Source organism: Alligator mississippiensis, chromosome 4 (genome assembly GCF_030867095.1).
Source record: "Alligator mississippiensis isolate rAllMis1 chromosome 4, rAllMis1, whole genome shotgun sequence".
NCBI classification, from domain to species: Eukaryota; Metazoa; Chordata; order Crocodylia; family Alligatoridae; genus Alligator; species Alligator mississippiensis.
The window spans coordinates 9,247,163-9,259,551 of NC_081827.1; positions in this window are offsets into that span (position 1 = coordinate 9,247,163).

The window sequence follows — 12,389 nt, forward strand, 5'->3', positions numbered from 1 at the left end:
GCCCTAAATTGAAGCAGTGTTTTTTAAAATCTTTGCTTCAATTTAGGGCCCCCATTTTGTCTGCACACGCCCTAAGTGTCTATGCACTGTGGAGGCTCTCAGCCTTGGTCCTTATTCAACTTTTGTTAGAGCAAACTCTCACTGATTTTAAACATTTTACTTTCTTCTGTCTTATTTACATGTCCAGCGCTTCTGGCTGTAAATCTTTATTATCTTCAAAATATAAATCATTAGCTTAAAAATCAGATTTGGACAGAGCGGTGTGCCATTGATTCCTTTGACGAGAAAAATAAAAGCCCGGTTGTTTGCTAGCATTGGCCTGAAGAAAACTGCAAGGTCAATGAAGTAGGTAAGTATAATTGGCCTTCCCACCACTTTATTAAATATGTTGTGAACTGGGATGTAGTTCATCTGATACTTGCTTTCTTGTGTTGTATCATGTAACACATCTCAGCAAAGTAAAATGCCAGGGCAGTCCAAGATGATTTTGTCTTTACCGTAAGGGATGCATATGAAGATAGGCAATGTTTATGTAGTGCTTTCAGGATATAATGCTCAGTTTGAGTATTTTTAAGTTCTTACATCTCCCAGTCCAAGTGGTAAGGTTGTTTTTTCCTCCCTAACCTTAGAGATCTGGAAACTGTTCATCGACTTACTGTAACTTCTCCATTCGCTAAAGATGTGAATCATCTTCCAGGAAAGAACTGTCGCCTAAAGGTTGATAAAGGAAAAAAAAATATCCCAGTTTTCAGAGAAACTTCCCCTTATTCAGAAATTATGGATGCAGTCCGAGTCGTATAGCTTCTTGAGCATGCAAGAAACTCAGCATTTTGAAGACAAATTACTTTCTCGTAGGTAAAAGTACAAGGGCCTGAGATTTGTACCTGGGTTCTTTTTTTAAAGTTCAGCTGAAAACATGGCTTTTCAAATAGGCTCAACCTATCGAAGCAGGTTTTACTGGACCTGAAGTCACTGGACCTTTCAGACACCTTGGGCACATCTATATGAGACACGGTAACGAGCGTTAGCATAGTTTACTGCACAGTAAGTGCGCACATCTACACATGCATGCACTTACTGCACAGTAAAAACCCTTAATCCTGCTTTAAATTTGCTACTTGCAAATGGAAGGAGCAAATTTTAAGCTGGATTAGTTTCTGTGCAGTAGTGCATGTGTAGACAGGACTCTTGATTCCTATTTATTAAGAGGGAAACACTTTTTATCGCATCCTAAAGGCTTGGAAAGCTCTTACAAAAATGCAACCACACAGTTCAGTTTTATAAGAGCAAGGGGAAGGCTTCTGGGAACCTACACTATATAGACACACGGAGCAAAGGTGTAACCTAGCACAGGGATTGTATAGGAAGGATGGAGCCTGTGCTTATTCTTTCTCATGAAAGAAGTGAGAAAGTAAGCTTCAGTCGCAGGGGATATTGCAACACTGAAGCTGCTATAGCAGAGGGAGCGTTGCCTCGAGGAGAAGGGAACTGCACTTCCCTGTGGATCTCCCCACTGCCTCCTGGCTGCTCAGACTCTAAGCATAGGAAACTATTTGACACGAAGACAACAGGTGTACCTAGGACTGGAAAGCTTCATAAAGTATCGCGTACCCTGTTCTCCTGTGTTCAGCAAACTCTTCATATTTGACTTTGAACGTACACGTTTCACTGGAGCGGATCTGGGTTTTGAATAAAAAACAAAAACAACTTAAACTGCCCTACAGCAAAGATAAATGACTGCAAGAGAATACCAGAGAGTTGAGCAACATGCTAAGGACACGTTGTTTCCCTTCGGGCACTGACTAAAGTTGACGTCATTCAGATAGCTCGGATGTTTGCGAGCACTACGGGGCTTGGAAAGGGAAAGCAAATAGGAAAAACACTGGGGAGCTGAACAATTTGTTTTGTTTTATGACTCTCTAGTAGTTGAACAAGGGAGCGATTACTCATGTCCTGTCACTGCACATCGAGAAAATTCCACCGGGCTTAAAACGGGCAGGAAAAAGGTAGTTTCCTAAAAAACACTGAATTAATTAGACAAAGCCCATTACTCAGAGGAGTCCCAGTTGAACAGGAAGGGTCAGAGTCTGACTCGCGGAGGAGTCGGGGTTAGTTTTAAATCTTGGCCACGGAGTGTTTCGGAGGGAACAGATAGTTCAGCAGCAAGACTGAGGAATGTTTCTGGTTGCGCTATTCTTGCAGCAGCCCTTTGTAGGAGCTTTCCAGAGAATTCAAGACGAAGAGACTAGGCCAGTCCTTTCCCCCGAGCCTCTTCTCCCTGCTCCCCAAAATTTTTGCTGGGAAAGCGGGCAAACCTCTAAAATGGTAATGTCTGCAGAGAAATGTCTCCCGCCCAGGAAAGACCATACAAGATAAAGCCTATGGGGTATTTGGGCCATAAAATGGGATGGGGGCGAGGCATGAAACTTGAATTTTCCCAGATCTTCAAGGCAAGGGAAAGAAGGGGCCCCTACGATTCCAGAAGGAGTCCGTCCTGGTTTGAAAGAGCTTTGTGGTGCAAGGAGGAACGATCTATTGCGTTCAGATTTGTTCATGCTATTTTAATACGATCTTCACAACTGTCTGACCCACATTCCCACATGTATTTCAAACATGCTGCTGCTGCACGGGTATGATTATTTTAGAAAAACACCCAGTGTATAACGTGCACTTGAATTTGGCCCACTGGATTCATTTGTGCACTGCATACCCACCATTTCCTTCTCTGCTAGAAGCCTATTACAAACTTCATGAGACTAAAAACAGGGAGTCATTATTGTGATATGTTGTTTTCCTGTGAACTCTAAGCAGAGGAGTTTTCTTCAGTCTGCAGACACAAATATATGCACTTCATACCAAAATCCCCACCACAATTACTTCCACTACAGGCATAAATTATTGGTCATTGTAGGCAGTTTACAGCAGTCAGGGGAGCATATGGGAGAAATGTGTTTAGCATAATACATTTGAAAAGTTTGGGAGAGACTTTAAAACTGAATCAGCAGTTAGCAAGGTATTTAAGCAAGCTGGTATGGATAGGGAACCAGTACAGATACGTGGAAGATATTATTATGATAAGGTATTTGGAAGAGAGACATGATTGTCATCATTCTGATTAGGTTGGACTCTAAACAGAAATAGAGGGAAGCACAGGAGAAAAGATGTAGTGCTGCAGATGTAAGGGAAAGCACCTTTTGTCCCTTGCTGCAGAGAGGAGGATGCAGACCAATGTCTTGAAGTGGCAGCAAAGTAAATTTAGATTGGATATCTGGAAAAACTTACTGTGAGAATAGTGCAGCAGTGGAATAGACTGCGTAGAGAAGTTGTGGATTTTCTATCAGCGGAGGTGTTCAGGAAGAGGTTGAACAGCTTCTGGTGGGGGCTGATCTAGGCATAGCTATGCCTGTTTTCTACCAGGGGTGTCGTGGCATTTTTAAGCTTGCCCAGGGGCATTGGGTGTGGGCTACAGCTAAGACTGGGGACTTCAACTGGGGTGTGCTGATTCTCCAGCTAGGAGCAAAGCCGGAGGTTCCTGGCTTGAGGATCTTGCCCCACCACTCGAGGTCAGACCTATCGCTATATTTGGGGTCAGGAAGGAATTTTACCCCGTGGTCAGATTAGTATGGACTGTGGGGTTTTTTGCTTTCTGCTCTGGTGGGGGCCATGGCTTTCTACCTGGGACCCTCTTAAGCATATATTAACAACATTTCATAGGAGCGGGACATTTGCTTCCTCTGCTTTACCTGTGGCAAGTTAGGGTGTTAGGCCCGTGTTGTGTCAGGGTTGACATGTAGGGTTTAGATAATGGTTGTATGGGATGGTTTGGATAGGGATGATCCTGCCTCAGGCAGGGGGTTAGACTGGATGACCTCTGGAGGTCCCTTCCAGCCCTACCTCTCCATTACTTTGACTATGTACAACTGTGGATTGGAATTCAGACCCTGGCAAGGTCCCAGCTGCACTATGAGGATCCCTCCCTCCCTCCCTTTGCCTTTAGCTTATGAATGGACTAAGAACCCTCCCTCCCTCCCTTTGCCTTTAGCTTATGAATGGACTAAGAACCTTTGATGAACAGGCTGTATACATGGAAAGTATTGTCTTGCTGTCTGTGGTGTAGAAAGCAGCATCATGCCTCCTGATGGGGAATGGGTCACCAGGAGCACATTGTTCCAATGCTTCAGACCCTGCACTGGTTTCCAGTAGCTCCCCAAGTGCAAGGCAGGGTATTTGTTTCGACGTATAAGTCCCTAAAGGGTCTGAACCTGACGTATCTAAGGTACTGCCTTCTCCCTGACACCGCATCACGAACCCATAAGTCAGCCAAGGGCGACCTCCTGCAACTGCCATCAATGTGCCAAGTTCACTGGGCAAAAAAGTGTTGCGGGTTGTTCTTGATCGTTGCTCCTCATCTCTGCAACTCCCTCCCCTTTGGGTCCTGAACCTGGACCTCTTACAGATGTGCTGAGAGACCTGCCTGTTTTGGCAGGTGTTGAGCAAGAAAGCCTAAGCTGGGATATGTTTTAGGAGGAGTTTGTTTGATACCTTTAAAAATATTCTACTGCTTTTCTAAGTTGGTTTGTTCTCTTGCATGTTATTCTTGTGTTTTACAAGTTACTGTGTTCTCTTACTGCAAGCCCCCCAGAGATGTTGTTGGGAAGGGAGGCACATATACCTTATTAAATAAAGATAAATATAATGTCTTTTTGCCAACTTCTTAAGAAGTATATTAATGTTTGAAGTGCTCGGATTGCCTTGGATGCAAAGTGTAATTCCGAAGGAAAGGAAGTGAGGGATGAGATGGGGCTTTTGTCATAGGAAAGTCGAAACAGTACAGTAAATACGGCACAGTGCATTTGAGATTCCAGACTTTGTCGTGGTTGCTTAGCTCTTCATAATCATTTATTTCTGATCCCTACTTGTTTCCCTTGCTGCAACGATGTGGAGAACGTAGTGTTCTTGATCATAGTGATCTGTTTCTTTGCAGGCCTGGTGTTATACTGTAAATCAGGGGTGTCAAACATACGGTCCATGGGCTGGATCCAGCTTGCGGAAGTTGGAGCTGCATCTCCTGCCCCGTGTCAGAGCTGCTGCTGCAACCACTGCCACATGCCCAGGATTGGAGCTACAGATGCTGCTGTCGCATTCCCCAGGCTGAATCCAGTTCTCAAGGAGCCCTGCAGTCCAGATCCAACCCAGGAAACAAAGTGAGTTTGGCACCTCTGTCATTTCATAAGCTATTGATAGTTGTGGTTTATACTGCTAGGTTCAGGGATCCCATTTATTCATTTTTTTCAGTGAAACTTGTGCTTCGGGTCTGACAGTGCTATTACATGTTTGCACATCTTCCTGATTATAGGAATTAATCTTGCGGTTGTTACTGACACTTGAATTAGACCTATTCATGTTAGCAATAGAGGCACATAATGCAAGGCAAACTTTGTTCTTACTTATACCCCTAAGCAATTGCCCTGACTTCAGCTGAGGGCAGAATTTGACCTGGTACATTTGGGGCAGGGTCAACAGTAAGGCTTTTTACTTGTGCTTAGGTGCCAGCTATATCTTTAAAAGCGTTTCAAAATTAGTATAAATCAGTGGTCTCGGTTTTGGTCCTCAGTATGACTGTAAACTGCATCTGACTGGAGGGCCTGGTGGCAACATGGTAGGGGTACTCGTGGTGGGGTAGCTCCTGTAAAATGTTGCAACCTCCAGAGTAAGGTGAGTATAGGATGCCTCAAAACCCTAGCCCTCACTGCCTTGTGGGTGCTCTTTGGTTAGAGAAAGGCTAAGGGGCATCACCCTGACAAACACACACTCACTGAGGCATTAGGCAGTCTGCAGCAATTATCTGTTGCTGTCTGGCAGAAGCTACAACCATCGAGGCACTGAAGATCAGGACTCATTCTGGCCTTTGGATTCTGTCTCAATGGTCTAAAGAGGGGATGGGGGGTCTTGGGCAGCCTCCACTCCTCCATACTCTTGCCTAGTATATGCATCAAAGGTCTTGGTGTGACGGTTTCAGGACTCTGTACAAGTGGGTTCGTCAGGAACCTAACTAGACCTCTTACATATACACCATGATCCAGAGGATCAACTGTTGCCCACCCTATAAATCATGGGTACTCAACTCCCAGATCCAGCCCCCAGAGCTGTATCATCTGGTCCACGGGGCTTCCAACAGGTGTGAAAATTTGGTGATGGGGAGTGGAGTGGTGGATCCTCTAATGCCAAATTGCCACATCCGCAGGGCCAGATAGCATGGCCCCGTGTATGGAGCTGGATACCCAGGGCAGTGCGGAGCCCAGTTCTGGAGCACAGGATGGCATGGGGCCTCTCAGTGTTTGGTGCACAGGTAGTGTGGCCATCATAGAGGACAGTCCAGTTGTCCTCTGTCCTCTTATTGATACAAAACCGGACACCCTGAAGAAGAAAAAGAGGACCTAAAGGCGTTGGGTTTCATATCAGTAGAGGACAGAGTAGCAGAAAACCAGGATGTCCTCTATGATGGCCACCCTGTGCATAGGGTTGGACAGGGGTGATGTGGGACCCAATCCCAGCACGTGCAGCCAGGCAGGAGTGATGAATGGCCCAATCCTGGGGTTTAGTCCCTGTATTGTGGGGCCTGATGGGAGTGTTGTGGGGAGCCAGGGCCTGATCCCAGTGAATGGGACTGGTGCAGGGCCCAATCTGGGTGGACAGGAGCCAGCCAAGGCCGTGAGGGGCCTCGTCTGGCCCGCAGGCCTGCGTATGAGTTATTTTGTTGATCTGTCTCTCCCTTTTTCTTGGAAAAAGTTCATGCTCTAATAAACGTTTCAGTTTTAAACTGTAACTTGTCCTGCCTAAACGTGTTTAATATGGAGAGGTAGAAAAATTAGACTGCAGCCAGAAGGACAAACACATCTCTCAAGTAATTCAGTTACTTCACGAAAAAGTAAAGAAAACCCAGCAGTTTTCTTCTCTTACACTTTGTTTTAGGACTGTGAAGTCTTTGATGGAAAAGGCTATTTAAATGCAAAGATGTACTTTTTATTTAATTATCTTATCCCATCTAGTACTTCAGAAATGCTGGAAAAGTAGTTATTTGGACTGAAACGAAACTGCCAACCTACTCCAGAGATGAAAGACTAGCCAACGCGCTTGCAACCTGGCTGCTGTCAAATACCACCAGTGCCCCTTGGCGCTGAATTGCTGTCGACATCCTGGCTTTGCAGGCTGCATGAAATCGCTTGAAAGGTGAGGGGGGACTAGTGCCCATAGCTAGTCTGCTCCCTCCCTCCAGCACGCCGGCACCTGCAGCAGGCTGGGAAAGCCCCTCGCCTGCTGGTGCTTCCCGCTGCTTCACGTGGGCTGCCTTGTCTGGCGGGGCTTGCCGTCACCTCCTTGACTCGCTGTCAAAGGCCCTGGGGAACAGCTCCCAGCAGCAACTGTGTCCGAGCGGGTCTGTGTGCAGCCTCCAGCTCCCCCCGCTGCTCCAGGCAGGCAGCCGTAACCCCTCCGCCATGGCGGGATAGACCAAGCACCATCCCGGGGCTCCGCATCTGTCACCTGGGGCTAGCTATGTGTTACCATTTAACCGATATAATTAGAGGAGGTTAAACGGATAATTTTTTTAACAATATTTATATCCCTATTGGACATGCCTGTCTGTGTCGAGAGCTGTTATTTCAAAGACATCTATAATGTGACAGAATCTTGACCTCTAAGTATGGAGTTGACTCTAAGCTTAGGATGGAAGATTGCTGCCTGCTCATAAGATTATGATATTAATTAAATAACCGTGGGAATTAAACCTTTAAATATCTTTAAAAATCTGCCTCGGGAGTCAGCAGCTGATTCAGGTTTGGAAACTCAAGATTTTCCAGCGGAAGTTGCTGGCTTCAGTTTATTCACGATTAATTTTGTATGTATTTTCTGTTGTGCTGTTCTAGTATTGAAAACTCTGAACCGATGCAGAAATTTTAGATGAATTAGGTATTCTGCAGTATAATTTAGTTTGTCTTTCCTCTTTAGCCTCGCTAGAATGGATTTTGTTTCCTGACATATTTTGTGTCCTCAGAGAAAGTATATTGTGCAGAACATTGTTACACTAATCTAATCGGGTTATAAATTGCATGGCATATGCTAACATCCGTGAGTCTTTTTATAGCAGGCTGTCTTTTATTGATATGATTTATTTTGTGGAGTAACATGAGTCAGTACACAGGATGAATAGTAAGGTAGGCTGGATGATTATAACGAGCAAGTCACAGTTATGTATGTCGAGATGAAGAATTGAAATGTTGTGTTCCAAGACATTCTCGTGTTGATCCAGATGGCGGAAAGGAATCTTTCAGCCATGTATAGAATTTGGACAAAGATTATCACATCCTTCAGTTTATTGCAGGGTAACAGACCTGTTGTCCCATTAATCTGATCTCATAAATCTGGGATCCCTATTTCCTTCAAACCAGAATAGCCAGGCTCTTTAACTGTACTTCTTTGTTTTGAATTATATACTTTGACAAAACCCCAAAGATGCTCAGAATATATGTTTGATGACTTTTCATTCTATCTAAGAAAAAAAGGGTAGTTAGCATATACCTTGCTCTATATTCTAAAATACAGAACATCAAAGAAGTGCCAGCAGACTGATTTCTCTGGCCTTTGTGTGCAAAATGGGGAAATGTGTCTCATTCATAGAATCATAGAAATTAAGGGCTGGAAGAGACCTCGAAAGATGGAGTCCAACCCCACCTGCTCTGGGCAGGAATACTGCTGAGACCAAATGATCCCAGCAAGGCGTCTGCCCACTCTCCTCTTGAAGACTTCCAAGGTTGGGGACTGCGCCACCTCCTTGGGAAGTTGTTTTTATTGATTTAGTACTTCTCTGTTGTGAAATAAAGGAGCATGTTTGGAAAGTGTACCACAGCTTGCAGGAATGTTAGGGTTGAAATATGAATTTTCCTAATTTTATAGGAATAAGGGCAAAATGAAAGTTGTTCATATTCATTTGCATTCCAGGTGCTGATCTTGTGACAGTCCTCTACATACATGAAAAGGAGACAATTGGTTATATGACGGGGGGAAAAAAACTATTACAAATTGCTGTGAATGGAAAGGTAAGTAATTCCTTATTCTTGTAAATCAGCAGAGCATAGTCTCTTCATGGATTTTGTTTCCTGATAGATAGAAAGGAGGTAGTATGAATATGGCTACCATGTATTCTTTGACATTGTGCTGCTTAGTTGGAGGAAGGTCAAAGATAAAAAAAAAAAATAAAAACAAGATTTGTGCTCTGTTTTTACTTTTTTTTATCAAGTATTAGAAAAGGACTAAGAAGTTTTTTTGTTTTGTCTTTTAATGATTTTTTTAAATTTATTTTTCTACTTATTCATTTATTTTAATGTTGTGAGCTATCACACCTTAGTGGAAGGATTGGAGTATTTTGAAATCATTAAGTAAGGGATTATTTTTTTAAAGTTCATAAAAGCAATTAGAGTTAAATACATTAAAATGAAACAATTACATTTTACATAGCCTAACTAAAAATTCCTCCCTCTTCAAATTGATTACCTTTCTGCCTCTGTTGTTATCATTTTACTAGTCCCCCCATGTATAGGCTTCCAAAATGGGTAAGATTTTGGGTCATAAAGCGCAGAGCAATTAAAAACAAAAATCTTCTTTTTCCTCCCTCTCATAAGAGAAAACCTTTCCAAGCCTTGCTTATAAAAGAAATTTTAAACGGACAAAATAGTTTTTTCCTTTGCAAGCAACCTTTAACACTCTCTGGCAGAAAAGTTACCATGATTATTCATTAAGCAGTGTAGGATTTAGTGAAGCCAGAACTGCAGGTAAGTAGAGCTTCAAAACCATTGTGAATCTCTGCTTTGATGAATGTGCGAGTATGTGTATAAATGGATGCAGGATATTTCACTGGACAAGAAACCAGAACTGTGGCCACGGATTTTGAGTCCTTCATGGCCCTAAGCATGTGTTCAGCACTGAGTTTGGGCAGTGACTATTATTTTAAATCTTGGGTGATGATCTCCTCACCAGGACAGTCTCTATAAAAATGAGACGCATAAATCTTTGTTTCTACAGTTTTGAATTAAAAAGTAAGTCCTTTTTTATAAAATTGTCATTTGTTTGTGTCTTGTCTCTAACGAGGAACCTAACAGGTGTATTATTTTTTGCAATAATGCTTGTGGTTATGGTGATTCAATTTGGATGTCAACAGCTTCAGAACATGTAGGAGTTTTCAGTACCACGTGATCCATCTGCCAAAGACCGCTTCAAGGACAGATAACTCAATTGTTGCTGTAATAAATATGAGTCTGTTCTTTAGGGATCTCTTATTTTCCTAGTGTTGAAGTGATGCTGTTGCTGTGATAGTTCAGGAAATATGTGAGAGGCAATACTTCCAGTGGGTGATATCTTTTATGGGATCAACTGTATGGTTGGGATTGATACAGACCAACATTTCTCAGCCTGTCGCGATACAAAAGTGGATCGCAAGAATATATGAGTCACGAACAAACTTTAAAAGTGGATCCACAAACTTAGGAGAAAACTGTGGGTTTTCCGTTGCAGGCTGGCAGAGCTCCAGCCTGCAAGGGACTGCTTGGGGGCCCCCATACCCCACACACCTACCTCTGCCCCATACATTGGGGAGCAGGGGGCAGCTGGTTGGGAGTGAGGGCCACTGGGTTAGGACTGGCCATTCATGTTTGCAGACAGGTCTTGGTACGAAAAAGGTTGAGAACCACTGGTACAGACAAACTTTCCGGTATCACAGTATCCTTCCTCAGGCCTCTGTTTTCCTAATAAGTGCATTCTGTAATGTAAGTCTGAAAAGGCTTCAGAGAACACAACCCAGTGAAGTGGGTATGTCTATCAAAAGGATTCTTGCAAAGCTTTGTACTTCTTGTAGTTCCTAATCCTGCCCTCTTCTTACAGAGCTGTACTTCCAAAGACTCCTGTGGGGAGGAGGCAGTGAATTATGAGTCCACTATGCAGCTGACTACACTGATCACACAGTGGATTGGTCTGGAAATTTTGGTTGTGGATACTCAAACGGTTTGTCATGTCGTCATCATTGCCAAATGACATTTAACTTTTTAACTACAGCCCTTTTTCTTCCTGGCTTTTCATTTTTAAACAAATACAACCTCTTTACTCATATAAATGACCAGCTATGGAGGCCTTGATGGTTTCCTGTTGCTCACCACCTAGAAGATAATGGAATTATTTCACAGCAAAAGATTTTTAAGTATAGATCAGATACAGTGAAGCTTCGGCTTTAAATGAAAGCTGAGTAACGATTTCACGCTTTGACCCTCTAATTTTTATAGAAGTCAAAGGTGTACAGTTCATTGCAGGAGGAAGTTCTCAGTCCTGCTTCAAGTGTTTTGCTGGTTTGTTTTTCAGCGCTGACTTATTGTGAGTGATTCACATGCGCTGAAATGTTTGCTGCACTGATTTCTTTTTTTCTAGGATGCTAAAAGGTTGTCTCGGCTTGCTCAGGCAGGTTTCTTCTTGACAAAAGAAACTATCTCGGTGAGAATCAGGTTGGCTGCGTGCACATCTAGAAATGTCAGGAAGAGTTTGTATGTATATTAAGAGTAGAGTGTATCCCTGAAAATGTTCATTTAACCTAGTAAAATAAAAATACTTTTCTATGTTTGTTTTTCTGAATAGGTCAAAAATGCCAGCTTACATGCTGAGTGAGCTTTCTCAATACTGAAGTAGGCAAGTGGGAAACCAATGGGGAATGAATAGGTCAGGGAAGGCAAGATGGAACATTGTTACTTGTATGTTTGTTGTTTGAGTCCAGGTCGGAAACTACCGAAAATTACTGCTTGCTTAACTAAATCTTTTGTGAAATGACTTTGTCTCAGTAGAACTACATTACAAAACCAAGAGCAAAGTTGGCATTAATTGGTATCTCCACAAAGGGCCAAATTCACAATAAGATTGTGTTCTCAGAGCCTTCCATTTCTTGTCAGGAAGGAGATATATTGAAGAGAAATGCTGGGAACTCACAGTACCATTTCCCATACCATATCTCTTCTCTGAAAAAATAAAGGACTTCTGCAGAGCTATCAATATAAAATCTTTCATTGGTGCTGTATTTAAAAAAAAATTGAATGGTTCATCCGACATAGTTCTTACAGTGCTTATGGTTTAGACATGGATGATCTTGTTTTGAGCAAGGGGTGGTCTCTTCTACCCCTGTTTTTCTGTTTCTACAATTTTGGGGGAATCATTATTTCAATATCTTATTGGTTGAATCAACTAAAGCTGCAGTGGGCAAAAGTCTAGAAAAGTGCATTTACACATCTCCTGATAAGAAACATTTGAACAGGAAGCAATAAAGCTCATTTTTTAGGAATTTCCCATATGGAAATGTTGCT